We start from the raw sequence: 26,328 nt of genomic DNA, 5'->3' as shown, positions 1-26,328 counted from the left end.
AGCAATAACTACCTTCTGTCTCTCGGGCACAGAATACTTTAAAATTTTGTCAAATTATCTTTAAATTGATAATTAAGAACAAGGCTTAGTTTCGTAATCAAATGTTTAGATGATTTTTCTTTTTATTGAATTAAATAAAGAGTGATTATTATTATTTGAATTAATAGAATAAATTTTAATTTTAATCGTTATTAATGGCTTCAAAGTATACTTTTGTCCAAAATTAAAGTTACAAACACATTTTTTCCAATAATTCAAAACAGGTGCCACTAATATTTTAAAAACTGATGTCATATATAGTTTAATGACCGACTGATTTTATATAAGCATCCAGCACTTGTTAAAAAGTTTAAAAGTTATTTTTTAAGAGACAGTTAAAGTGACCAGTTTCGGAAACTAAAAATTGTGTATATAATTGTGTTTCTTACAAGAAAATTTTCAAGGTTGATTGATTTCAATTAAAATAAGTGTTTCCAATTGTTTAGATAAGGGACTGAAATGGAGAGAACATAAGTAGGCCAGTCTTAAGGTTTCTCGATGCTTACGAAAGTATCGAATGGTTATATACAAGTTATGACGCCATTCCAAACTACGTATACCTATAACCAGGAGGTTCTATCAAGGCCGTCCAAGAGCCATGAAAGCTGCGAATGATCGATATTTGTGGCATTAAATACACAAAGCCGTAGAAAAATGACCACTACAGAGCTTCCTTAAGACCTCATAGTTACTGTATACAGAAGCGCAGCAAAGCAGTTCTTGGCGCTCTGCGAGCAAAGGTATGTGTTTCTCTTAACAGATCTTAGAAGAAACCTCGTCTTATGTGGAATCAGGCACGCAACTATTGAACAAATCAGATCGAGGCTATGTTATGTTCAGTGAGGAGTCGAGATTCAGTGAATAATTCTCCACGATTCCATATTCGGAGAGATCCGAGGCTTTCTATACTCCTTCAGATATGAGGGGTATCTATCCCTTTGGTGGTAAAGGCAAACGTGTGGCGAAAGGCATCATGTTTGACTGGCTACAAAATACTAGACACTCAAGATTACTGCATATCTTCTGCGGGGCAATGGCCACTAAGCGTTGTACTAATAAGATTCTAGAACTTTATGTTAGATGTTTGTGTAGAAGTTGTTGAAAGAACTTTATTTTATGGAAAATAACATGAGGTCACACGCAGCTAAACTGTTCGGCGATCTTTTGCTGGAAGTAGGTATTCGTCATATGGTGTAGCCATCAAAGTCACTGAACCTAAATCTTAAAGAATGTGTTTGGGATGTTCTAGGAAGTACCACTGCACGATGCCAACATCATCTCAGGATCCTACGGTTATTTAAATCGTCGCTTTAGAAGAATCGGATTGTTGCTCCAAGCTATGATCTACAACTTCATTTACAGTACAAGGATTCGTTGTGAGAGATGTAAAACTTGCTGGGAAAAATACTTCTTATTACATGGACCATGCTGCCAAAACGAGGTGACATGTTTTGGCTATTTCTTTAATATCATTAATATCATCATTATATCTAAAACATTTAATCCATGTTTATTTTATTATGTTACGATTGGATACTTCATAGTATTCAGCATGATCGTATAAAGTTTCATTGCAGTAAACTAATAATATTTCAAGATATCATATGTTTCATGTTTGTAACTTTAATTTTTTTTCATCAGTGTTCCATCATTGTTTGTTAAAGTTTGTTAAACAAGTTTAATTTATATTCCAAACACTTCCTCCCATTTCTTAACACTCATTGTATTGAGAAAGTGACAGAGTTTTTAAACAAAGAGGATCAATTTTATGAAAGTTAAATTTGTTTTCATACTGTGAGATGTCACTAAATTGTTGTTAGACTGTTATCTTTTGCTTATTTCAAAGTTTTGTTGATGTAGAACCAGTATTTAGATCAAGAGGAGTAAGTAGTGCACAGAGGAGATAGTTTAGAGATTATTTAGAGCTATTAAGTGAGAGTTGATGAGGAAATGGTCTAACTAAACTGAAGGATTCATATATTTTGAATTCCATAGTTTGTACAACTGAGTCTGTTGTAAAAATTATTTCACTCTGTTTTTGTTCAAACTGTAACTAGCCAGACTACTACGCTAAGATTTATGTTCTTTTGCGCTTTATTTTAATCGAAGTCAGATGTAGTATTTATACTTTAATAAATGTTAACTGATAAATTAAAAAAGTGTTATTTTTTCTGCAGGAATACGGTTACTGTTAACAGTAACCGTATTTCTGCAGAGCTAACTGTATTTCTGCAGTATTCTGTCGTAGCCACTAACTTTTCTGAGGCAAGCACATTAAGTTAGTTCTGGGCAAGTTCGACATAGTTAATTCGACATTGTACAAAAACTTACTTCGACTGCTTAGTTCAACTTATTTCGGCATAGTACAAGAAAGCAAATTTTAGATATTTACGTAACTATGTTGAAGAGCCTTTGTTTTTGTAACTGTTGCGAATTTATTCTTGGTTTTCTTTTAATGGCGTATAAATATGAATAATAAAAGCTGATAAGATGAATAATTTCTGCACATTTTTAACATCAGTTTTCACTGACTTTTCAAAACATAAATAATTGTTAGTTATTTCTTTATATAAATCCTCTAGTTTTTAAGCTCCTTACTTATATTTATAAAATACGTTTTCTTTATTATTTAGGTTTAGAAATGGGAAAAAGGAGATGATAGAAAGACTAAGCATAAAGTTTTGTACTATGATTTTAGATTATTTTTTAAACATTATTTATGCAAGTAACTTTAAAAACACAAATTTTATAAAGGGCTTTATAGGAAATTATTTACATGGGAATTTTTTCAGTTGATTCAGAAAAGCCGTTTTTGTAGCTGATTTTATTCCTGAGAGTTTAAGGAAACATCCAACTTATAAGGGGATTTGGAATATTTCATTCTTAACTGCAGGCATATTTTATACACTTCATAATTAAATATATGTGAAGAAACATCAAGACTTGTATTAAAACTATTCATTTAAAATTTGTTTTATATATTTCTAAAAATAAATGTTCTGCTTATATGCATTTTTATCGAAACAACGAGACGGAATTGCGTCATTTTAAATCCGTCTTTCAAAAATATGACTAAAAAACATAGAATAAAATAAAAAAAAACTGCACTTTCTTCTACCTTTTAAATTTAGAGATACGAACGAAAATATTCAGATAACGTTATACAAGGCATAAAAATAAAACTCGTGTATTTTGTTTTCCTTTTTATTTGGACAAGATTGAAGCTGGCAATACGCATTGCATCTCAGATGTAGAGTAACTATGGAAGATTACTCACCTTCAGAATGATTACTGAAAATGCCGTCTCGTCTCCTGAAGATAAAACTGAATACATTGGTCTGTGATCCTGGCTGTTCGTGGGAACATTGTCATTTTAATACAGCTGCTTTGATATGTAAGGTCTGCTTCAAATCTTGTACTACACTTTTTAGGGCACGAGAGAGTTTACTTTAAACAGAATATTACTTAACGTGATCAATGATGTGGATAAGACTGCTCCAAAGAATGCTTTAGTAAGACGATGTATTCAGCTGCGCCTTTTGGAGGAAAAAGAACATTTTAATTATGTAAGTACAAATCACTCTCCCATAGATACATTATACGAATTATATGTGTAGTGTGATATCAAATGCAGACTGGAGAGAGCTTTGTCTGATATTATTTCTTAGGAACGTAAGTGTTTCTTGTCTTGAATTAGAAGAATAATGAATTAAGAATAAAGAACTTTTAAGAACTGGTATCGATACTTTTGGTTCCTCTACGTTTAAAAATCTGACCAAGAAAGTACGAGGCCAAGGATTAGTATATTTGTGACCAAACTCATTTCTCGGTAATATGTACATGGATATGTTGCATTAATGCATATTTCAAAGTTACTGCAGCAGTTCCCTGCTTCTTTGAATTAAATAAGATTGAGTATATCGAATAGCATGTTTTTCTAATAAGTCATGGAAAATATGTCTGCTAGCTAAAGATAGAAATATATGTTTATAACACTGTGAAAAAAATGAAAAGCCAAAAAATGAAATATAACATATTACATAAAAAATCCTATTATAAGTTTGTTTCGGCTATTTCTGCCTATGTTAATAAGTAGTTAATGCTACAAGAAACATATTATAAGATGTTGATTCATCGCTTTATTCAAAGAAAGGTAAAACAACAAAAATGGAACAGCAAAAATTTTCCTATTACTTGTGCTACCAAAGTACTCTATTAAAATATAATTGACGCTTCTTTGGAGATAACCTAAGACGACCGTTTTTGAAAGTAATCAGTATTTAAGAAAATACATATATACATCAACTGTTTAAAAGGACTACTTCTGCAGAACATAAAAGTAATGTTAAGTTTTCAGTCGTCGTCTTAGAGAAAGTTTACTGCATGTCTTATAGGAATTATACTCTATTTAATTAAAATATTAGTACGTAAGTGTACTTTAAGTGCGTTATTTTACCCCTGTCTCATATTTTTAAACATCTGTTTAAAAGATGTTTTTGTTAATCAAACGTCCAAAGTTTTCAATTTCGATACAGTAAAGAGAAAATTTGGCTAAGCCGCGTTCTATGCAATCATCATCACGTAAAGGCCAAACAAAATAAAAAGTAGCAGTTATCTGTAGGTAATCATTGTAAATAATCTGAAACATTAGAATACAGTCTCCTTTCTGTTCTGATAGTTTTGGTGCTATCTTCTGGTAGTAGCTGTAGCAATAAATTTTAAATTTATTCATTCTCAACAGCTAATTTTAAAAATATAGTACAGGGTTTTGACCGTTACCTTCAAACATTGCCTTTAAACTGCACAAAACATTTTCACAAAGTACAACGTAACTAAAAAAAAAAAAAACTGAGCAAGTTCTTATTTGAAGCTAAATTCGAAGATAAGATGCAATAAAAAAAACGGATGGACGAAAGACAGCTTGGGAAACAAAGAACTGGTATCTCAAATTGACTTCATGATAACTTACTGTATTTTAAGATCCTGCAGGGAAAGACTCAGATCCTTCAATTTTTAAAAGGAAGCTCATCATTCAGTAAAATGGGAAATACAGCAGACTTTTTGACTGCAGCAGACTTAGCAGGGGAAGATCAAGAAAGAGAGCCTACTCAGCTTGATACCGGATGTTGACGCATTTCAACGCAATAAAAAAGTCCTGTATACTGCACGGAAATTGTGTAGTAAATTCTCGGATCGATTAGAGTGGTTTCTTCTCCGCAGGAGCGTTTCTATTTGCTTTCGCATCTCCGTCTGATATATATATCCCAAACGTTCTATGATAGTAACGGAGGCAATGAATTCATTCTATGAGAAAAGCTTCCTGATGCATTAAAAAATATTTTTATGAATTTTTTTTCATTTTGAGCGCTTATATGATGCGTGGAATAACATAAGGAATGTAACCACTAAAGTTCGCTCAATGAAGCCAGGAAAAAAAAAACGCGTTTGAGTTAAAAAGCTTTCATTCAAGCGAGACCATTTGTAATTTATTGTAGAGAGTAAATTTTGAATTAATGAACTTAGAATAGCTAAGAACATATGACAGATCTTTAAATTTAACTGAAGAAAATGGTAAGATTAATTTCTAATCTTTCTAAGGTCTAAGAATTCGTTTATTTAGAATCTTGTAAAATGCACACTATTTGAATACGTATAGATTCCTGCATTATACGCTAATAAAATCTTATGCTGATAATTTTTCTTAACTCTACATTAATCAATAATACCTTAACTATCTTTACATTGAATTTTAATACACTGTCTAAACTTGATTACAAAACAACGGAAAAGAGTAATTTCTTAAAAAATAGAAGTACATCAAAATTGTCATTAGGGTATTTCTTCTCGAACCAATGTAGTTGCCTAGCAGTCATCCATTTTGTTAATAAGAATATCAGAGAAGCTTTGCAAAGATTTCAGCTGATGGCAACAACATAACTACAGCAGCACATTTTCTGTGTGTTTGTTTTCATGTTATTACATGCGTAGCCTTTTATAATAACCTAACCTTTATAGTAGGAAGGACTACCGGGAGGAAATGGAAGTTCGTTTTAGAAAACCAACAATCTATAGGAAAATAAATGTAGATACCCTCTTATCATATTTTTTAAGTCCATTTTAACAGTGGCTAAACGTTGGATACTTAGAGGTAAACAATACAATTACAAGCCCTTTTGGAATGATCAACTTATTATATTAAGGGAACAATCGGTTCAGGCCCGTACTAAGGCTGAAAATTCTAACAACCCGAAAGATAACAGAAATTGGAGAAAGAGCATTGCAGTTCTCCGTAAAGAAATCAATAAGGCAAAACGCAAGAGTTTCAATATTTTTATAAATAATATTGACTGTCGTAAAGACAATTTTTAAATTTGTAAATAAATTGAAACGTGACGACCCCCTTTCCCCAAAGGTACCAATATTTTTTAGAAGGAAAGGCTTTAAAATTTGACAAGGACATTTCTAACGCTTTTATGAATTTTAATGCTTCTAATCAACGTTTGAGTAGTGAACTCAAGAGAGATTAAAAGCTGATGAAGAAATTGATCAAGGACTCCTTTAGGACCTCGGGATTTGGACAAGAGATTTTGACATTTTTGAACTAGAAGAAACTATTAATTTCCTAAAAATAGGAAAAAGACCAGGATCAGATAATATACATCCAAGGTGTACTAAACATCTAGGATACAATGTTCAAATGTTCCTTCTATCTATTTTTAATCTTAGTTGAAACTCTTATGCACCCACTATGTGGAAAAATGCCATTATTATTCCTATTTTGAAAAAGGATAAACCGGCAGATAATATTAAAAGCTATCGATCTATTCCATTGACTAGTGTTTTGTCGAAGGTTATATAGAAAAGATGATAGTCTCTAGACTAACTTAGTTCCTGTAGATTAACAGTCTCTTGTCTCCTAAACAAGCTGGATTCAGACAATATCTTTCCCCTGCCCAAAAGGTATCTTATGTTAGTTTGTAGGGTTTCCCTTATTTTGCATAACAAATTTATTTTAAGTTTGATACCTATTGTAGACTTCTCAACTTCCCCTCACATTCCCTTGCCAGGATGTAAATTTAAAGTTAAGTGAAGTGCATATTTAAACGGGTGAATATCTGAATTTTTTCAGAGCGTATTTCGCTAGCCAAGCGCACGTTTCGTTGTTATTTCGCTGTTACGCTAGTAAGCCTTTTGGCCTTATCAGATTTAGGCTCATGCCGGTTAGGTTCTTGTCAGTCCACCTCTTAGGCGTAACTTAAGTGCTATCTTGCACTATTTATTTCAGGTTTGACTTACATTATATTCTACGTTTAGTTTCCACCCCAAGTTGACGGTGTTTTTGTAACGCCTTTCTGTTAACTATTTTGAATTAATGAATGGTTATTTTTTCCCTTCGTCTGAGTCAGTAGTTTTATTCACGCCTGTGCGAGAATTCGTCAGGTCATTATAGGGTCTATTCTAGTTTATGTGGAACAAGAGACAAAGACTCTATATGTTAAGCCATTAAGGATTCTTTAGACCAACATTTTCCAAACTGGGAGGCGTGGACTAGTCTAAGGGGAGGCGCGAATATTAGCCAGGATTGGTGCACGTGCAGCTAATACAAAACGTAACATATAGGTACATATTAACTACTATGCTGCTTGGCCGACCAGTAACTCTCTAAAAATCGGGACAATATCGACTTCAGTTTAGCTCAGCAGTGTTTCTTACTTTATATTGGCGTACCTAATTACTTAACTAGAGCCCCACTCTAAAATTAATTGCACCAATTATCTGTTCAGCATTGTGTTAAGTACCTATTGTTAATGTATGTTAAAGTAGCACTTACCTAACGCTTGGGTATCCACTAATTACTGTGTACCTAATACACGTGTTTTAATATCTTTGTACATTGGTTAATGTACTTAGGAAACAGTGCAAATAATTCAGTAGCAAGACACTGTACCACACAGTACTAATCTAGGGTCTAACTTTTAATTCACTGTACTAATTACTTATTCCAGCATAACATTGCGCACCTAATATTTCAGTATGTACATGTCTTCTGTAATCTAATGATAATGCTTCAAAGGATCATAGTGTACTCAACATATGAGTACACACGTTATGTATATATGCTACCGTATCCATGCTTTTGCATACACCTTGTAACATGGCAATGTATTATCCAGTGACTAACATTAATTAGCTTTAACGCCACTGTATGAAGTACCAAATTTGTATGTATGTTTATATATTAGTATATTAGCAAATGGACACGTATGGTTATCTAGATAAAGGTGGACGTGGCGCTATACCGATTAACCGTATTGGTAGAGGGGTGGTGCCCACGTCCTCCGTCGCATGTCGCATGTCGTACCTAATTACTCACTGATCACAATAGTAAGTATTAAGTATAGTAGCATTTAATTAAGTTTAATTTTTTAAGAACAATAAATTAATTATCCTTATATTTTTAGAGAAATGGATAAGTTCTTGACTGATTATAAGAGAAAATCCTCTAATAATGAAGAATCTGATGTTGGCAGAAGTAGTAGGAATTAAGAAGGAAGAACTCCCAACACAAGAAAATACGATTCGTCTTATTTATCGTTCGGATTTACAAGTGTTATTACTGATAATGTGGAAAAACCAATGTGTTTGATTTGTTCGAAAGTTTTGGCTGCTGATAGTATGAGACGCGGAAAATTAAAACGCCATATTGGAACTATGCATTCTCAATACGTTGGCAAGTCCAAGAATTTTTGCAAAAAAAATTGGATGAGTTCACTAAATAAAAAGCAAAAGTTAAAAAAAAAAAAAAAAAAAAAAAAAAAAAAAAAAAAAAAAAAAAAAAAAAAAAAAAAATTCATATTCCATCATTCCATCAAATGCGTTTACTAGCATCGTACTTAGTATCTTATCGCAAAGTGTAAAAAAAAACCACACACAATAGGAGAAACATTAGGTTTGTCAGCAGCTATTGATATGGTCAAAACAATGTTTGGCGAATCATATGCAAAATAGTTGCGACAAATACCGCTTGCTGATAACACTGTTGGCAAAAGAATCGATGATATATCTGACGATCTTTGCAATCAATTAGTTTCTCAGATGCGCCCTTCAAAATTCGCCTTACAAGTAGATGAAGCAACCGATATAGCTAAAGACGCACATTTAATTGCATATGTTCGATATGTTGAAGAGAATAATGTTATTGAAGATATATATTTTACAAATCCATTCCTGGCAAAGCCACATCCAGTGAAATTTTTAATATAATCGACAATTTTTTTGATGAGAACGGCATATTGTGGAATAATTGCATTGGGCTTTGTACAGACGGTGAACAGTCAATGTAAGGACACAAAAATTGCCTTCACTAATTAAAAGGAAAATACCCGATGTTCTCTGGAGGCACTGCATGCTTCACAGAGCAGTTCTCGTATAAAAAAATATGAGTGAGGAACTTAACTCGTTTTTACAAAAGTAACGAAAGTTGTAAACTACATAAAAAAAGAGTCCATTAAATGTTAGGTTATTTGCAAAGCTGTGCGAAGATATGGAAGCTGCCTACACCTCACTTTTGTATTATTGTGAAGTGTGCTGGAAATCTCGTGCAAAAGTGATTCAGAGGGTACTTGAACTCAAGAAATTGCAATTTTTCTCGAAGAAAAATCATAATGGGGATGCAAATATGTTTAGGGATGGTAATTTTATTATTAAACGTTCCTATTTGGTGGAAAGTGTTGGAAAATTGAGTGTTTTGAATAAATTGATGTAAGGGCCACAAATGCATTTTATGGATTCAAAAAGATAAAGTGAAAGCATTCATTAAAAAATGGAGATATGGAAGACAAATTTGGAAAAAAATAGGTTCGACATGTTTCCACTTTTAAATTTATGCGCCCAAGTTAATATACTCGTAGAAGCAAACAATCTATTTGTTGAACACTTGGATGGTTTGGTAATTCATTTTTCGAATTATTTTGATGATCTTGATTTTACAAAATATGCGTAGATACAGAATACATTTATCGACGAAGATGACGAATTTGAATTAACAAGTATTGAGAAAGAATACTTGATTGGACTATCTTGTGATACTTCTTTACAACAAAAATTTCAGATTGTATCTCTGATTCAATTTTGGCTAGATATTAAGAGTGAGTATAATATTTTATCAAATAAAGCTTGAAAAGTATTGCTGCCGTTCGCAACATCTTTTTTATGCGAAGCAGGATTTTCTGAATTAGCTGCAATAAAATCAAAATATCGTGCTCGTTTGATTGCAGAAAAGGAGCTTCGTGTAGCTATCTCATCAATGGCACCGAGATTTGATAACCGTTGCGCTAATAGGCAAGCACATCCATCTCTTTAAGCGACAATAAAGAAATACTGTTATTCGTTTTTTCTTGAGTATAAGAGTGTACCTTAATAAATTTTTTAGTACTAAAAATTTTTGTGTTTGTACTATTTTATAAAATGGAAGGGAGGCCCCATATGATCAAATGTTTTTAAGGGAGCCATGATAAAATAAAGTTTGGAAACCACTGCTTTAGACAATCGCTTGTCTGTCCTGGCAACATTTATAGACTTGAAATCAGCTTATGATAAAGTATGGAGACTACGTACTGTTCAGAAGTTACAAAACTTGGGGATAAATAAACGGCAGGATGTTTTTATGGATTAAGAATTTCTTATCACAGCGTTTTACTGCTGTTAGATATGGCTGTGACATTTCTAGATTTAAAGGGACTGAAACTAGCCTCCCACAGGGAACAGTCATCAGCCCAATTCTTTTTAATGTTTTTATTAACGATTCACCGAAGACTCTGGCACCTTAGGTTCTGCCCTTTTTGCCGACGATTTGATTGTCTGGAGTAGTGCATCTAAAAAGAAGCAGAATGATTTAAATGAGACTCTTAATAGTGCTCTGATAGAGCTGGATTATTGGTGTCAAAAATTGTATGAGTGTAAATAATGATAAGAGCACGTGTCAGTCCTTCACACTGAACAGACAGACTTTTACCCCGAAGTTGACATATAAGGGTGTAGATGTTCAACATAATGATTGGACAAAATATTTAGGTTGCCTCCTCGATCCACACTTAAACTGGAGGAAACATGCGGAACATTTGAAAAATAAAGCCGTAAGATGACTCTCTGTCTTAAAACGTCTGGCTGGCTCAAGGTGGGGCTGTGACAGAGAGACATTGACGATTACTTGCAAATTATACATTCAACCAATTATTGGTCATTGTAACGAGATCCTCATCGCGGTTCCAGAGAATGTAGCCCAAATCCTCGAAGTCTTCCAAAGCCAAGCGTTACGTATAATTACTGGGGCAGTGAGTTATATTCATATTCTTGCAATGCAGCTTTTAACCGGTTTGGAACCTGTTCAAGATTGTACTATTATACCAGAAGCTGGTGTGTTTGCCCGACAACCCTTTTTGGAGGATCTATAATAAGGAAATTTCCAGAAATCTTAAAACTCAAATTGACATTATACAGGCAGTCAGAGAGAATGTGAAGCGAGGAAAAAATTTCCATTTTATAGCATAACTTTCATTCGAATATGACTCTGTCTGCTCCCTTTGATTGTACCAATACCTTGCAAATTGGGTTGGTGGGCAGTATGAGCATATATCGTGAGAACGTGCAGTCGTCGTAGGTAGTCAAATTTAAGCAGGGTAATCAAGAAAGTAGCGGTTGATCTCGAGAGACGGCAGATCGTGAAGACACAGTGATCATCAGTGCTGCTTTCGCAACACCTGATACGTCATTATCGACCATCATTTATGTAACAGGGACGCGAGTGGACCCAAGGATCTTTGACAGATAGCACCGAGAAAAAGAGCTGTTTAGTGGTACAGGGCTCATTCGACCTGGAATCTTACTGACTGAGGTATATGTGTCTTCAGCGAGGAGTCGAGTCCGTCTTCAGCGACTTTCCCAATAGAGTACGTTTTAGGCGCGGGAGTCTCTGCCCATCTAAGTATGTTGCTGGTCTAACTAGACACTTGAATAGAATTTAGCAAAAAAATACTGCTGGAAGTCCTCCACCTATTCTGTGCATCCATTCCAATCCAGATAACAGCTGGTATATGCAGTGGAGGGACATCGCTTTACTAATTCATTCGCTATATGTACCTGTATTATAAACTTTCAATTTTGAAATATTAATTGCTTCATTTTTTTCTGCGTATGTCACATCCATTGATCTGGTTCCATTCCCATAAATCTTTATTTATGCATTTTGTTTTCTTTATATTGCAACAATATTTAAAATGCTGAGGAACGTGCGACGAGTGGTGAGAAGAATATCGATTAAAATAGTGTAGATTGCTCGAAGGCCGTGTCTCCCAACGTAGGGAAAGTGGTTCGAAAATAGACTCGTCCAGAGTTTAAGGGGACAAATGACGTTCTAAATATGTTTCATGAAGTCAAAATGTTTCAAAATTTCATTTTTTATTCCCCAAAATAAAGAAAAATGTAAGTGATGTATACGTTAAAAGTTTTTAAATTGCGGTGCATTTAAAATATTTTATAAAGAATTCTCGCTGTAGACATGGACATTTAAATGCTTTTAAATACATTTAAATGCTTTTAAATACATTTAAATGCTTTTAAATACATTTAAATAACTTACACATTTTGCTTTCCAGACGTTTCTCGCACATTTCAGCCAACGAATTTATTTTATATTTTACTGTAGGAATGGCAACCGGTATATTATTATTTTCTTGCATGACAACAGCAGCTGCTTTCAGCTTTGTTTATATTGATCTTATATTTATTTATTTTAGCCCTTAGTTAAATGAGGGGTGCAAGCAAGAAAAAAACGTTCGTCGGTATTCGAAGGCATATTTAAAATTTGGTTTCATATCCGGTCAACTTTTGTCTTTTATGTCAATAATGCCTGATCAATGAATTAATGAAACTAGGTTGTCTTGAGGCACATTTGAAAGCGAAACATAATGCTGATATTAATTCAGATTTGAATTATTTTCACACTTTAAAGAAAATTTTTGAAAAAGGAGTAATATTTAAATCTCTATGTACTGCTCATAATGCAACTGTTAATCGTGCTCTTGAGGCTATCGAATTTCATTACTCATCGCTTAATCTGGGAAAAGCCGTACTATAGGGGAGAATTGAATCAAACCATCAATATCAGCATTTAAAACTGTTCTAGAAAAAGATGACAAAGACGTTAAAGCTATGCCACTAAATAACAATACTGTTTGCAGAAGAAAGATTAAATGAGGATATTGAAATACAACTTGTTGCAAAGCTGAAAATAAGAAAATTTTTGGTGCAAATGGATGAACCAACTTTGAGAGACAGTCAGGCCGTACTTATAACTTATGTAAGATATATTCATAAAGGGGATTTTGCCGAAGAAATGTTCTTCTGTAAATCATTAGAAAGCACCACTACTTCCAAAGATATTTATAGTAAGCTAAAAAATTACTTAGATATAAAAAATATACCAATAAAAATATAATACATTTTGTACTGAAGATGGTGCTCCTAATATGATGGTTGAAAAATAAAAAAAGAGTTGCTTAAAATTGATAAAAGATGAGAATCCAGAAATGCTTCTTGTGCATTGTGTTATTCATAGAGAAAACCTGCTAGCTAAAAACAATTCTCCTGTTTTAAATGAAGTAATAAATACAGTTATAAAGTGTAGTGTTATAAAGTGTATAAGTTTATAATAGTGCTATTAAAGCTAGGGCCAAATGTGAACGCCTTTTAAAGTTATTTTATGAAGAACAAAATGAAGACTATATGAAACTTGCACTTAACACTGAAGTAAGAAGGCTGTCGAAAGGGAACTGCATGGAAAGATTTATGGAACTATATGATGCTCTTAGTTATTTTATAAGCGACAAACCTGAAATGAAAAATCCGTTAATGGATGATAACAATGCAATTGTGTGTTATTTAGCCAATATCTTTTAAAAATTAAATACATTAAATAAACAACTTCAAGGAGCAAATAAAACTTATGTCGATGCAAAAGGAAGATATTTGGTTTCATTATCTTTGTTGAATTATGTCAGGCATATACTGTTTACCACAACAATTTTGAAAAGTCTCATTGGCTCCAAAAATGTGACGTGACTACCGCTACACCTGTTACTGATACCGCTATACTTAATATTGTCAATCATCTGAAAATTTTTTAGGCTGATTTGAAAGATTTTATAACTTAAAACAAATTGATTTCCCAACTTGGTTGATACAGCTATTGCTAGTGAATTTGTCTGATATTTTAAATACGCAGTAAAAAGAACTCGCAGAAATGCAAAATGAGTCAATTAAAACTTTATTTAATATAAAAGGAGCTATGACATAGCTTTGTGAGGAAACCAGAATCAGATATCCAAATGCAGTAAAATTTGCAAGAGAACTATTGTTACCGTTTACGTCTTCATATTTTGCTGAATGCGGATTTAGTGCCATAAATGATTTGCTGCTAAAAGGAAAAAAAAAAAAAAAGAAATCGGTTGGATATAATGAAAGCGGGAGACTTGAGACTCAAGTTATCTAAAATGGAACCTGACATAAAATTTCTTTGCTGCAAGTATCATGCGCAAGGAACTCGCTAAATTTAAATAATAAAAATTACTAATACTTAAAATGAAAAACTTTCACTAAAATGAGTTTCTTCTTGAATTTCAGTTATCCATGTTTTTAAAGTTCACTTACTGCGTTTGCTCACAAAATTTCGTAGTGATTTCTTCCTAAAAGCTATCATTCAAGTTTCTTTAGAGAACATTTCAATTTTTAAATATTAAAAATTATGTATATGCTAGGGGGAGCTTAAAAATTTTAGAGAGGATTAGGTGGGGCATAGCACAAAAAAGGTTGGGAAACACTGCTCGAAGGCAATGTGTAGTTAAAGAATATTAAACTGTTTAATATGTAACCACCTAAAAATTTAATACATATGTAGAAACATTGTTTGAGTTGCTATGTGATTTGATATACAGCTGCTTATATTCTTTAAATCATTTAGTGTTCACCATAAATGCGCTTAAAGAGTTATTACCCCTCTTTATAATTCGGTAATCACAAATAGCCTTTCCTACCCCGCACGGCAAAGAATTATGTAAGCTATCTCAGTGGTTTTCATTAAAGTGCATTAAAACGTCCCAAGAAAACGTAAAATCACATAATAAGACGTGTTCTGTAGTTTTACTCTTTAGGCTAGCGTTCGACTGTAGAATATAGTTGCTGTAGTCAGTTCTGTTCCCCCCGCCCCCCTCACATATTACACACAATATAATGAGCAAACCACAATCTTTAATGAGCATCCACACTTAAAGACCTTAAAAAAGCAATTTTTATTTAAGGGAACTGGTCTGAGGAAAATAACATGAAAGTATACCTAGAAAAGACATTTTTGCAATCTTTTTCTCTATCGCATCAGTCTTTCCATCCGCAGATAGTTTACAAAACTGTAATATCCCGACGTCAGAAAAGAGCAAACATTTAACATTTGACAGAAAACTTTAGTGGAATTCGCGTATTGAAGACGTCATCAGTCGAGTATCAAAAAGACTCTCTTCTGAAGATTTTGACTTGATCCAAATGGGTTTCTCCCGATCTACCTTAAACCTACAACGCTTATATATTACCTGTCATAATGTACTGCTGTGAACCACTTGTTACTGCTTCTAAGAAAATAATTAATTCCCATGAAAATTTCAAAATCATGCTTTGCATCTCATTATTGAAGCAGTAAAATCCATACCTATTAATTATTTATTGTTATGATCAAATAACAGGACTCTCAGTCTGGTTAGTAGGGAACGTGCTTTACTGTTATGGAAGAAATATTAGAACTTCTGGTCTGACCTTGTGGGATATTATCTCTATTGTGACTGATCGTAATCTAAAGACTCAGAGAGGCTTTGTTCAGGTTGTCATCTATCTGATTTCTCAACTTGATATCGATTTTGGAATACAGAAATTTTTATTACCCTACTGCCCCATCGAAGCCAAAACATTTTCTATCTACCTTGACTTTGAATCACTGCCTAACATTGAATAATCATTACCCTATTTTGCATCATTACCCTGTTAGCGCATCATTACCCTGCAGGAGTAGCTGTTTTTTGTGAAATCTTTTCATTTTACTCTCTTGTTAGTGCTCACTTGTCAGCTTTCGACGGAGCTTTCTGCTATCCGATGGCCATTCTTCAGCTACAAAACTGATTGGAATGATTTTTAAATTTCTTCCCTCGGACTCAAGAACACCTCTTCAGACCATAAACTCTGCTGGTCCACTCGTACGAAAGATATCGACGACTTTATCAATCTTTTGGCATGTTTATCAAATTGTAATAAAACAGTTGTCTTGTAGTGGATCTCTCGGAACGTTGCCTATGGAAGTGGTCAAAAGTTCTCGTTCCAACATATTCAAGATATTACTGAGTGGCCTCCTGATTAATCGGTGGTACGGTTACGACTATTTCCTGGCCACGACTGTCTCCGAAAAACTTTTCATAGAATTAACTTCGCTATGGACTCTGCTTGTCCCTTGTGCGAATCTGCAGAGAATTTTGACAATTCTAGCCTTGTCTTCTGTCCTGCTCTACTTCCGGTGTCCTTATGGGAGTGATATTGTATTGCCAGACTTAAGTTGAAGGATAAACTGATGTCTTTCCATCTTTGCGTTCATTTATTTCTATGTTCATTTCTTTTTGTTTTAAATATATCTGTTGTCCTATGTACTTGCCATCGGAAACAAAAAAAAAGACCATCCATATTTAATAAAGATTAATATGTACTGACTTCAAGCTGCTTGTACTGAAAACCTGTGGAACGTACCGGAATATCTATTGCAAAACACCATTCTCCTCGAAGAACCTTTATTAATGACTAACTGAAAAACTGTTTCAGTGGAGAGGTGGAACTCTAGTGATATGATTTAGGTGTTATTTCAATTTTTAGCATGAAACATTGTTGCGATCGCTGTGCCAGAGGTATTGATCACGTAATCTATAAAACGTTAAAATTTTCATATACTTTTACGCTATTTAATTTTAGGAATCTTACTTCATTTATTTTCCATTATTTAACTGTGGATTTTTTATTTAAATTTTTAAGCTCTTGATGACTAATTCTTGATTAGGAAATCATATGCTGCTTTTTATGAAACAGAGAATTATATGAGCGGATGCCAGCATAATCTGTAGTTTATTTCAAAATTGAAGGCTAACTGGTCGTTGACGGAATTTAGTTAATTTGATGCATTTTAAATTGATGGTTCAAAGTTTGACCCTGCGACCTCTTTTATCTAAGTACATTTTTTTCGAGTAATGAACTTTTTATACATATCCTTAAAATTTTACAGCATGGAAGTTCAGCGAAGTCAACCCTACCTTTTCAAGTCTTTATTTTTTCCAGTCGATATGTGTAAAATCCTATAAGGAAAATGAAAAAAATTTTTCACCGGATTCGCTGAACGCTCTGGGCAGTGCAGATAACAGTACATAAATGCTCATTGTCGTGAAGCAGAATGATTCTTGACTTAAGTGTGTAAAGATCCTAAGTTTTACTAACGTTTATTTTATTTTAAATCTTTACTATCACTTCTTATTTTCTACTTCCGGCCAGAATTAAAAGCTTTTAACTTATTTATGAAAATTTGTCTTGCTAACGCCAAGTACCTAAGTTGTGGCTTTTTGCCAAGCAAAAGAGAGGAAGGAGTTATTAGAAGCAGGCCGCTTGCCATAGTAGTTTTACTCGTTTGCTGGTTGCCTTCAAGGCCAGAGGTTTAATCCTCTTGATAATTTTAAACGTATCGTAGTTTTAGCAGCTCTCTGTACTACATACGGCTTTTTGTTAATTAACGGCCAATCTTAAAGTAGGCACTTGTATATTAATCCAAAGTTAGTTTAGTTAGAGTTTTAGTTAATATTTTTATATTCTTACGTTCAGACCACAAGTGGTTGGTCTCTGTATTCCGAAGTCCGGAAATCATTGTAAAGATAGAAAAATAAAGGGTTTCGTATACCCTTCCTGTGTGTATTGTCTACTTCACAATTTATTGAACCTAGCTTTAGTAAGCTCCCTGTTTCGAGTCAGGACAGTTCATGTTTCCAAGGCAAGTAAAGAGGAATACCAGTCCTGATAAGTGTTCCTCTTTCCCGGTTCAGAACGGCGCACCTTATAGTTGGTAATACTTCACAGTACTCAATTCTTACGGTTACCGCTTCCAGCCCCATAAATTTACGAAACGGTATACTTATGTTTCCAGAAAACAGAGCCTCTGCCCTTATGTGATGAATGAGATTGCTTGAAATTATTAGATTTTGGTGAATGTCATCAGCTCAACTGTATTTATTGTTTTTCTGTTTGGACACTTATGCAAGGGACCTAATTTTTGCCCCCATTCACATTATGGAGGAAAATTAATGATCGTATAATGAGTCTCCTTCTAGCAGTTCTCTTTCATGGCCTCTTTCGTAGCAGTCCAGAAATGAACTTCCAGAGAAAATCCTTTGGTTTATTGAGTGTCAGTAATCATAGGTACGCTATCCTCGTCACTGTACACTAGCCTGTTCCCTTCATTTGGCCAAGAGGCTCTATTCCTTCACCATTGCAAAAGTTGTCGTCAAAGGCTTTGCATTAAGAGTGCACCTTAGTAAGATAACTGCTAGCCGCTTTGGACTGATCGTCTAGGAGTTACTGTTGCTGATATTAGAGCATTCAAAGCTTCTTACGCATTCTGCATAATTTTGATTATCGCGTTTTGTGAGGCAGACATTCGGATGCTCCAATCCAAACGCGTGACGTCTACCTAGATGCAATAGTACTACGATATAATTCACATTTCCTTCTTCAATCCATCTTCTCCAAATTGCATAATGGTCACATGTAGAAGCATTTCAGATGCGATGCTTCTGAAGGACTAGTTTACCTTTCGCAGGCCTGAAACGAACCTTTCTGTAAAACCCCTGATCGCTGAAACTGATTTCAGCTTCACCTGACAGGCGTCTGTTTAATTACACGCATCTTAGAAAAAAGTAGAAAAATATGCTTCCGCGGTGACAGATTTGGATTTGGAATTTAAATAGCTAAAATTAGTATAATTATAATTATAATTATAAGTTAAATTGTTTTATTCCCCGTGCAGTGCAGCGCGTGACGAATATTAAAAGAAAGCTAAGCCGGAAAATTAAAAATACAAGAGCGCGTGCATTTAACATTTAATAAATAAATATCTCTTATTGATTTCGAGAAAATACCAGAAAATTCTTGCGCATTTAAAGAGCTTATATAAGCGGCATGAAAACCTCACAGTTCGTTATTTAGTTAGTTTTTGTTTTAAGAGTTTGTTTAGAAAGCTGCTCTTGTTGACTGTAGCGAATTCGCGGATTAGCTTTCTCTAGCTGTTTTGAATTTGTTGAACGTTTGAGAAGTTAAAGGATAACTACTGTGAGAGTTTGTAATACTTTACGAAAATCTGAGGTAATTTAAACATTTTGTTTTATTTTTTGTGATAATAATAAATTATTTTCATTTTTCATCGGACTTGTGCATTCAATTCATAACGAACCCGTACGCACGCAACAATGTTTGGTGTCAGAAGTGGGATTTGAATGCCAATAACAAGAGCGACGGAAGAGCAGTTGAGACAGCTTATGGCAGCCTTTGCTACATTTAAAGAAGGAGTTAAAGCAGGTCAAGATTCCGCTAAAGAGGAGATGAAGCTTGGTCAAGAAAAGACTGAAGCAGGACAAGAAAAGATTGAAAGCAGGACAAGAAGAGATGGAAAGAGAAATAACCTGCATTATAGAAAATAAATTTGAAGCTATGGAAGGCAGAATAGATGCGGTTGAAAAGAAAGTTGGTCAAATTGAAGAATACGTTTCTTCTGTCAAAGACCAAATAGAAGAGGGAGTTTCAGCCTTAGGACAACAAATGGATTATAGAGTTTTTTCTGTAAAGGATCAAATAGAAGAAAGAATTTCAGCTGTGGAGCAACGAATAGAAGGAAGAGTTTCTGCCGTCCAACAACAAATTGATGACGAGGTTTCTGCTGCTGTCTCCAAAGAAGTTGACACCCTAAAGAAGTGCATAGCGACAGCAGGAAACAATTCTGAGGGTTTTAAATTTCTACCTATGCGTGCTCGTCCTTCTCTGAAACTATCTACATATGATGGGATGACCTCCTGGCAAGTGTATAAGACACAATTTTCTATAGTTGCGAAAGTAATGGATGGGATTCCCAAGCTAAGGCCTGTCATCTCGCCGCTTCTCTGAGAGCAGACGCAGAGGATATCCTGCAGAATCTTCCCGAAAACCAAAGATTAGACTTCGAAGCTCTATCTGGCGCGTTGGAGCTGCGCTTCCTCGCCGAAGACTACAGCAGACTTCAATCAAAATCCCGTCAATAGAAGGCAACGGAAGCACTTCAAGACCTCGCAACGGATGTTAAAAGACTGTCCCACCTCACCTTTACGGAGTGCCCGACAGAAACGAGGGAAATCTGGTCCCTGCAGTACTTTATCGATGGCATCCGGGATCCCAAAATACAGAAGGCTCTACGAATGGTGGATGTCAAGGATTTAAAAAGCGCTCTAATGTACGCCATGAAATTCGAGGCAGCCCAGCAAGCAACCCGCAGAGATCGCCACCCAATCAGAGCCGCTCAAGTACAAGAGTCAGTGGTTCAACTGACTACTGCCGATCATCATCCAATTTGTGTCATTAAGGATCTTCAAGATGTTTTCTCCTGCTCCTCTTCTGTCGTGGGTCGAACCAGTTTGACGCGACATAGAATCGATACCGGCGATCATCAAGCAACATCCAAGACGTCTACCGTTTGCTAAACAGACAAAGGTACGAACACTGTTAAAAGATATGGAAGAAGGCGATGTCATCGAGCCTTCAGCAAGTCTATGGGCATCTCCATCGTTCTCGTCAGAAAGAAAAACGGCTAAGCAAGATTTTGTGTTGACTATCGCCGGTTGAATGAGGTTACAAAGAAAGACAGTTTCTCTCTTCGTAAAACTGACGACATTCTAGACACTCATTTCTGGAAGCAAGTGATTCACGATACTTGATTTAAGGAGTGGGTATTAGCAGGTAGAATTACATCCTGATGACCGAGAAAAGAAAGCATTTACTACCGGACAGACAAGGACTTTGGCAGTTCAAGATGATGCCGTTTGGACTCTGCAATGCACCGGATACATCCGAGCGCATAATGGAGACTGTTTTGAATGGTCTTTCTTACGAGGCCTGTCTGATATACCTGGATGATATCATCATCGTCGAAAAGACTTTCGAAGAACATCTAGAAAATCCTAGAAAGGTGCTTCAAACACTGAATGATGCCAATCTAAAGCTGAGTCCCGCTAACTGCAAATTATTCAGACAGGAAGTGGTTTACCTGGGACATGTCATCTCTGCAGAAGGTGTGCGCACGGATGGATTCGGCCGTTAATCCTGGAGACGTCCTGAAAATGTCCATTAGCTGAGAAGTTTCCGAGGGCTTTGCACCTACAATAGGAGATTCGTGAAGGACTTTTTTCCATCGCAAGACTCCTTCATAAGCTGACCGAGAGGAAGCAATAGTTCTTGTGGAGAAAAGAATGCGAGGAGGCATTTAACAACTTAAAGGAAGCTTTAACATCTGCTTCAATTCTGATGTATCCTCAACTTGACAGACCATTTGTTCTCGACACGGACGCGAGAAACGATAGTGTCGATGCTGTTTTGTCCAAGGAAATAGACGGCGAAGAACGTGTAGTGGCTTACTGGAGCAAATGCCTGTCTAAACCGGAGAGGAATTACTGTGTTACCAGCAAAGAATTGCTCGCCATAGGCAAAGCCGTAGAACATTTCCATTATTATCTCTATGGCAAAAATTCCTAATCAGCACGGATCATGCTTGTTGACCTGTCTTTAAAATTTCAAGAATCCTGAAGATCAAATTGCCAGGAGGATACAGAGACTCCAGGAATATGACATCACTATATGTCATCGGAAGGGATCATCACACGAAAACGCCGACATCCTGTCTAAAAGACCTTGCCCGGAAAGCTGCCGATATTGTTTCAGGGTCGAAGTGAAATACGAGCTGCTTAATTCAGTCGCACGGCAAATTACATAAACATTGGCTGATCGACATCAATATCAACATCGACCCGTGGAGTGATGATGAAGTCAGGAAAGACCAGCAGGAAGACCGTGACATTAAACCCATAATTGATTTAATGGAGTCATCAAACAGAAAACCTACCTGGCAGGACATTTCTGTCTATAGTCCCACAACAAAACAGTACTGGTCACTCTGGGATTCACTTTACATTCGAAACGATGTCTTATACCGGAAATTCGAATTGGATGATGGGAAGACTTTCTAATGGCAAATGATACTTCCAAGATCCCGGATTCCCGATGTCCTTAAAGAACTACATAGCAGCCCTAAAGGAGGCTACTTTGGAATAATGAAGACCTTGCAAAGAATTCGTGAGCACTTTTACTGGAATAATGCAATAGATGACGTGCAAAAGTGTTGCCGATCTTGCGATGCCTGTGCATGTCGGAAAGGACCGAAGAAGCGCATCCGAGGCAAGCTGCAACGTTACAACGTTTTCCACCGTCGCGGGATGCAACTCTCGAAACTTTTCGATGTGTTCTTGCTTCTTTTGAACGTATCGCCTTTGAGATCTTGGGACATCTGCCACGAACTGCTGATGGCAACAAATACATGCTCGTTGTCATTGATTACTTCACCAAGTGGCTTGAAGCGTATCCTATTCCTGATCACACTAGCTGAGATGATGATACAGCACTGGATTTCCAGGTTCAGAGTGCCTCTTCAGTTACATTCCGATCAAGGAAGGAATTTTACCTCAGCAGTAATCAAAGAACTCTGCAAACTACTCGTCATTGACAAAACCCAAAGGACTCCATTCGATCCCCAGTCGGACGACATGGTAGAGAGGTTAAATGGAACCATCCTTAATAACCTATCATTAGTGGTTTCCAGAAACCAACAGGACTGGGATAAGACATTACCACTGTTTTTACTGGCTTACCGCAGTGCTGTGCACGAGACTACCGGCTATTCCCCATCACAGATGCTCTTCGGTCGTGACCTTCGTCTGCCTTGTGATCTCTTGTTTGGTCGCCCTCCAGATGCGCCTACATCGCCTGAGGAATATATTGAAGATCTCCAGGCCCGATTTGAAGTGATGCACAACTTTGCACGAGAGCGAGTCAATTTGGCGAAGGAGAAGATGAAGATCCGATACGACCCAAGAGCTACTGAACATCGATTCCACGAAGGAGACAAGGTGTGGTTGTGGAATCCGACTCGACGGAAAGGACTCTGTCCGAAATTGCAGTCACCTTGGGATGGTCCGTACACAGTCCTAAACAGGCTGAATGACGTCGTGGTTCGGATCCGTAAGTCATCGAACTCTAAACCTATAGTCGTTCATTACGACAAGTTAGCTCCTTACTATAGCCATAATACGTAGTGTAAATAATTGTAAATAGTGTAAGACCCTGGTCCTTTTTGTTTCTAGATGTGTATTTGATTCGACTTGTATTTAGTATTTGATAGCATTTGATTTGTTTAAGTTAGTTATTGCATTTATTGTTTATATTGTTTGATATTGTAATGTAATGTTTATGCCTCAGTTGCATTTATGCCTTAGTTGTAAGTTTGGCTTCCTGTCCAGGGATTGTACTGCCCGGGACGTGCAGTCCTTGGGAAAGGGAGCAGTGTTACGGATTTGGTATTTAAAAAAGCTAATGTTAGTAGAATTATAAATTAAACTGTTTTATTCCCCGTGCAGTGCAGCGCGTGACGAATATTAAAAGAAAGCTAAGCCGGAAAATTAAAAATACAAGAGCGCGTGCATTTAACATTTAATAAATAAATATCTCTTATTGATTTAGAGAAAATAACAGAAAATTCTCGCGCATTTAAAACGCTTATATAAGCGGCATGAAAACCTCTCAGTTCGTTATTTAGTTAGTTGTTGTTTTAAGAGTTTGTTTAGAAAACTGCTCTTGTTGACTGTAGCGAATTCGCGGATTAGCTTTCTCTAGCTGTTTTGAATTAAGTTTTGTTGAACGTTTGAGTAGTTAAAAGATAACTACTGTGAGATTTTGTAATACTGTACGAAAATCTGAGGAAATTTAAGCATTTTATTTTATTTTTTTGTGATAATAATAAATTTTTTCATTTTTCATCGGCATTCAATTCATAACAAACTCGTACGCACGCAACAATACAAATTGATGGCTCATCTAACATTTCCTTCTATTTTATCCCCCTAACACATGACACGTGTATTTAAGATTATTTGTATAAATCGTTTAGCTTCGTATTCCTTGTAATTTGCACAATTCTGTAACCAAATCTTCATGGCGTTTCATTTATACTGTTAGATAGTTGTACGAATAAAGTGACTGCCGCTTTCTATAAGAGTATAGGATTTCACTTGAGAAGTTTAAATAAAATAACTATTATAGTCCCTTCCTAATTTTTTTGCGAATGTTTAGAAATTAAAAGAGAAGCAGGCGATAAATAGAGAAGAGCTTTAATGATCAGAGATTATTTTCCATTTTTTAAAAACTGAAAAATATGTTTCATTGAAATTATTTAGTGATCAGTTCTTGGAATCAGGAAGAAAGGATGAGTCTTGGTTCAAAAGCCCATCTATCCATAATTCTTGTTGCAACATAATCTAAATCTGTAATTGGTAATTATGTAAGTTTTATCAAAATTCAATATATGATTAGTATTTTATTTCATTTCATTTTTATTTAGTTATTTTAACCTTTTTGTTCTGACAGAGTTTCTTTCACACTAGTATTTAATCCTCTTAATTAGGTTTCTTAAATACGAAAATATTTTGACCGCTATTCTAGGATCACATTTTTGATTTTTTCACAGTTAAATCGATGATTGCTTTTCATTTTTTTTAAACCAGTTACAGCCCTTGACACGTAGCTTACTTTCATTACAAATAGTACGAAATTAAAGAGTTTTTTGCGCCTTACTATTAAATTATTATTAAAATGTTTCTTATGTATTATTTTAAATCGTTATTACTTTATTTGCAATTGGATACAAAGATTTCGTAAAAAATAGTTTATAACTAAACGAATATTTCAGGAAAAATTGTAATGCAATATATTTAACTACAATATGTGTGTCCGTTACTCTGAAGAGTTTCGTCTTTCATTGACCCGGGTTTCAATATTACACTTCGACATTTTATGCCTTCATGGGCATAGGTATCCAGATTTTAGTGCTTAAAATTATGTGTTTTGTAGTGATATTAAACTTTAAAATATTAAAGGTGTAAGACACTTTGAAGAATTTATTAGCTTTTGATTTTAATGCTTCCTAAAATTTTCTAAGAATAAATGTAGTAAGAGTTGTCTTATTTCCCAAAATTTTACGCCATGTAATATAAATATCAAACATATTTTTTAAGAATCAACACATTTTTTAGTTTTTAGATTAACCTGATAAGGCATTCAGACTTTTGAAATGTAAAGAAATTATAAAATTAAATTTTGAAATAAAACGAAGAAAGAAAAATTTACCTCCTTGCAAACAGGTGAAGCATTGTACCGCATCGGCAGTTTGAGAAGTGGAAGCTTTGAAATCGTTAAAGACATTAAAATCGTGTGGTTCACCAATAAAGGGTGTCCTATAAATATGAATATTTGATTAAAATGGTATGTAATCAAATTATTGTAACAGACTAAAGTTTGCGTTTGTAGACATGCGTAACATTACAGTCTTATCTACTGGAAGATTGTTTTCAACAAAAGATATATTTTAATTCAGATTTTTACTAATAGATGGCGTTGCACTATTACTATCGCGATTATGTGGAAAGTTAGATCCTTTGAAAGATATGCAAATGTGAGAGTTCATAACGGACTGATTTATTATTAGCAGTACTGTAATACTGCAGCAAATACAAACAAATAAATGCTGTATAATCTTAATGCTTTCCAGTTTGTTCTTATAAGATATTATTCATTAAACAATTTATTGGTGAAATTTAAGACTGAAAGTTATACTTATTCCTAAAACGTTCTGCCTTCAAACACCAGTTTGTTGCTTTTATATGATATTTTTGAAAAATATCCGAATTTATTGGGCAGCCGGTATAAGATCTGTGAAACTCACACTATTTGTTTCTTAATAACATTGCTTGTTTGCCGATACAAACATGTTCTAAGAATTAAAAAATATCTGAGCATGCATATAAATGAAAAGAACATTAAGAAAAA

At 34.9% G+C, this 26,328-nt stretch overlaps 1 protein-coding gene across 1 annotated transcript in view; it reads right to left on the bottom strand.

Moving 5' to 3' along the window:
• Window positions 1-25,837, bottom strand: part of LOC146993371 (uncharacterized) — a 154,192-nt gene extending 128,355 nt beyond the window's left edge. Inside the window, exon 1 of the mRNA XM_085807450.1 lies at window positions 25,630-25,837. The gene's annotated coding sequence lies outside the window, so the exon portion shown is untranslated. The remainder of the gene's footprint in view (window positions 1-25,629) is intronic.
• Window positions 25,838-26,328: the final 491 nt, after the last annotated feature.

The sequence above is a fragment of the Stegodyphus dumicola genome, chromosome X1, assembly GCF_044657685.1.
Source record: "Stegodyphus dumicola isolate Sdum_Otavi_A_Nest chromosome X1, ASM4465768v1".
NCBI classification, from domain to species: Eukaryota; Metazoa; Arthropoda; class Arachnida; order Araneae; family Eresidae; genus Stegodyphus; species Stegodyphus dumicola.
This window is presented reverse-complemented; position numbering and strand designations above follow the sequence as displayed.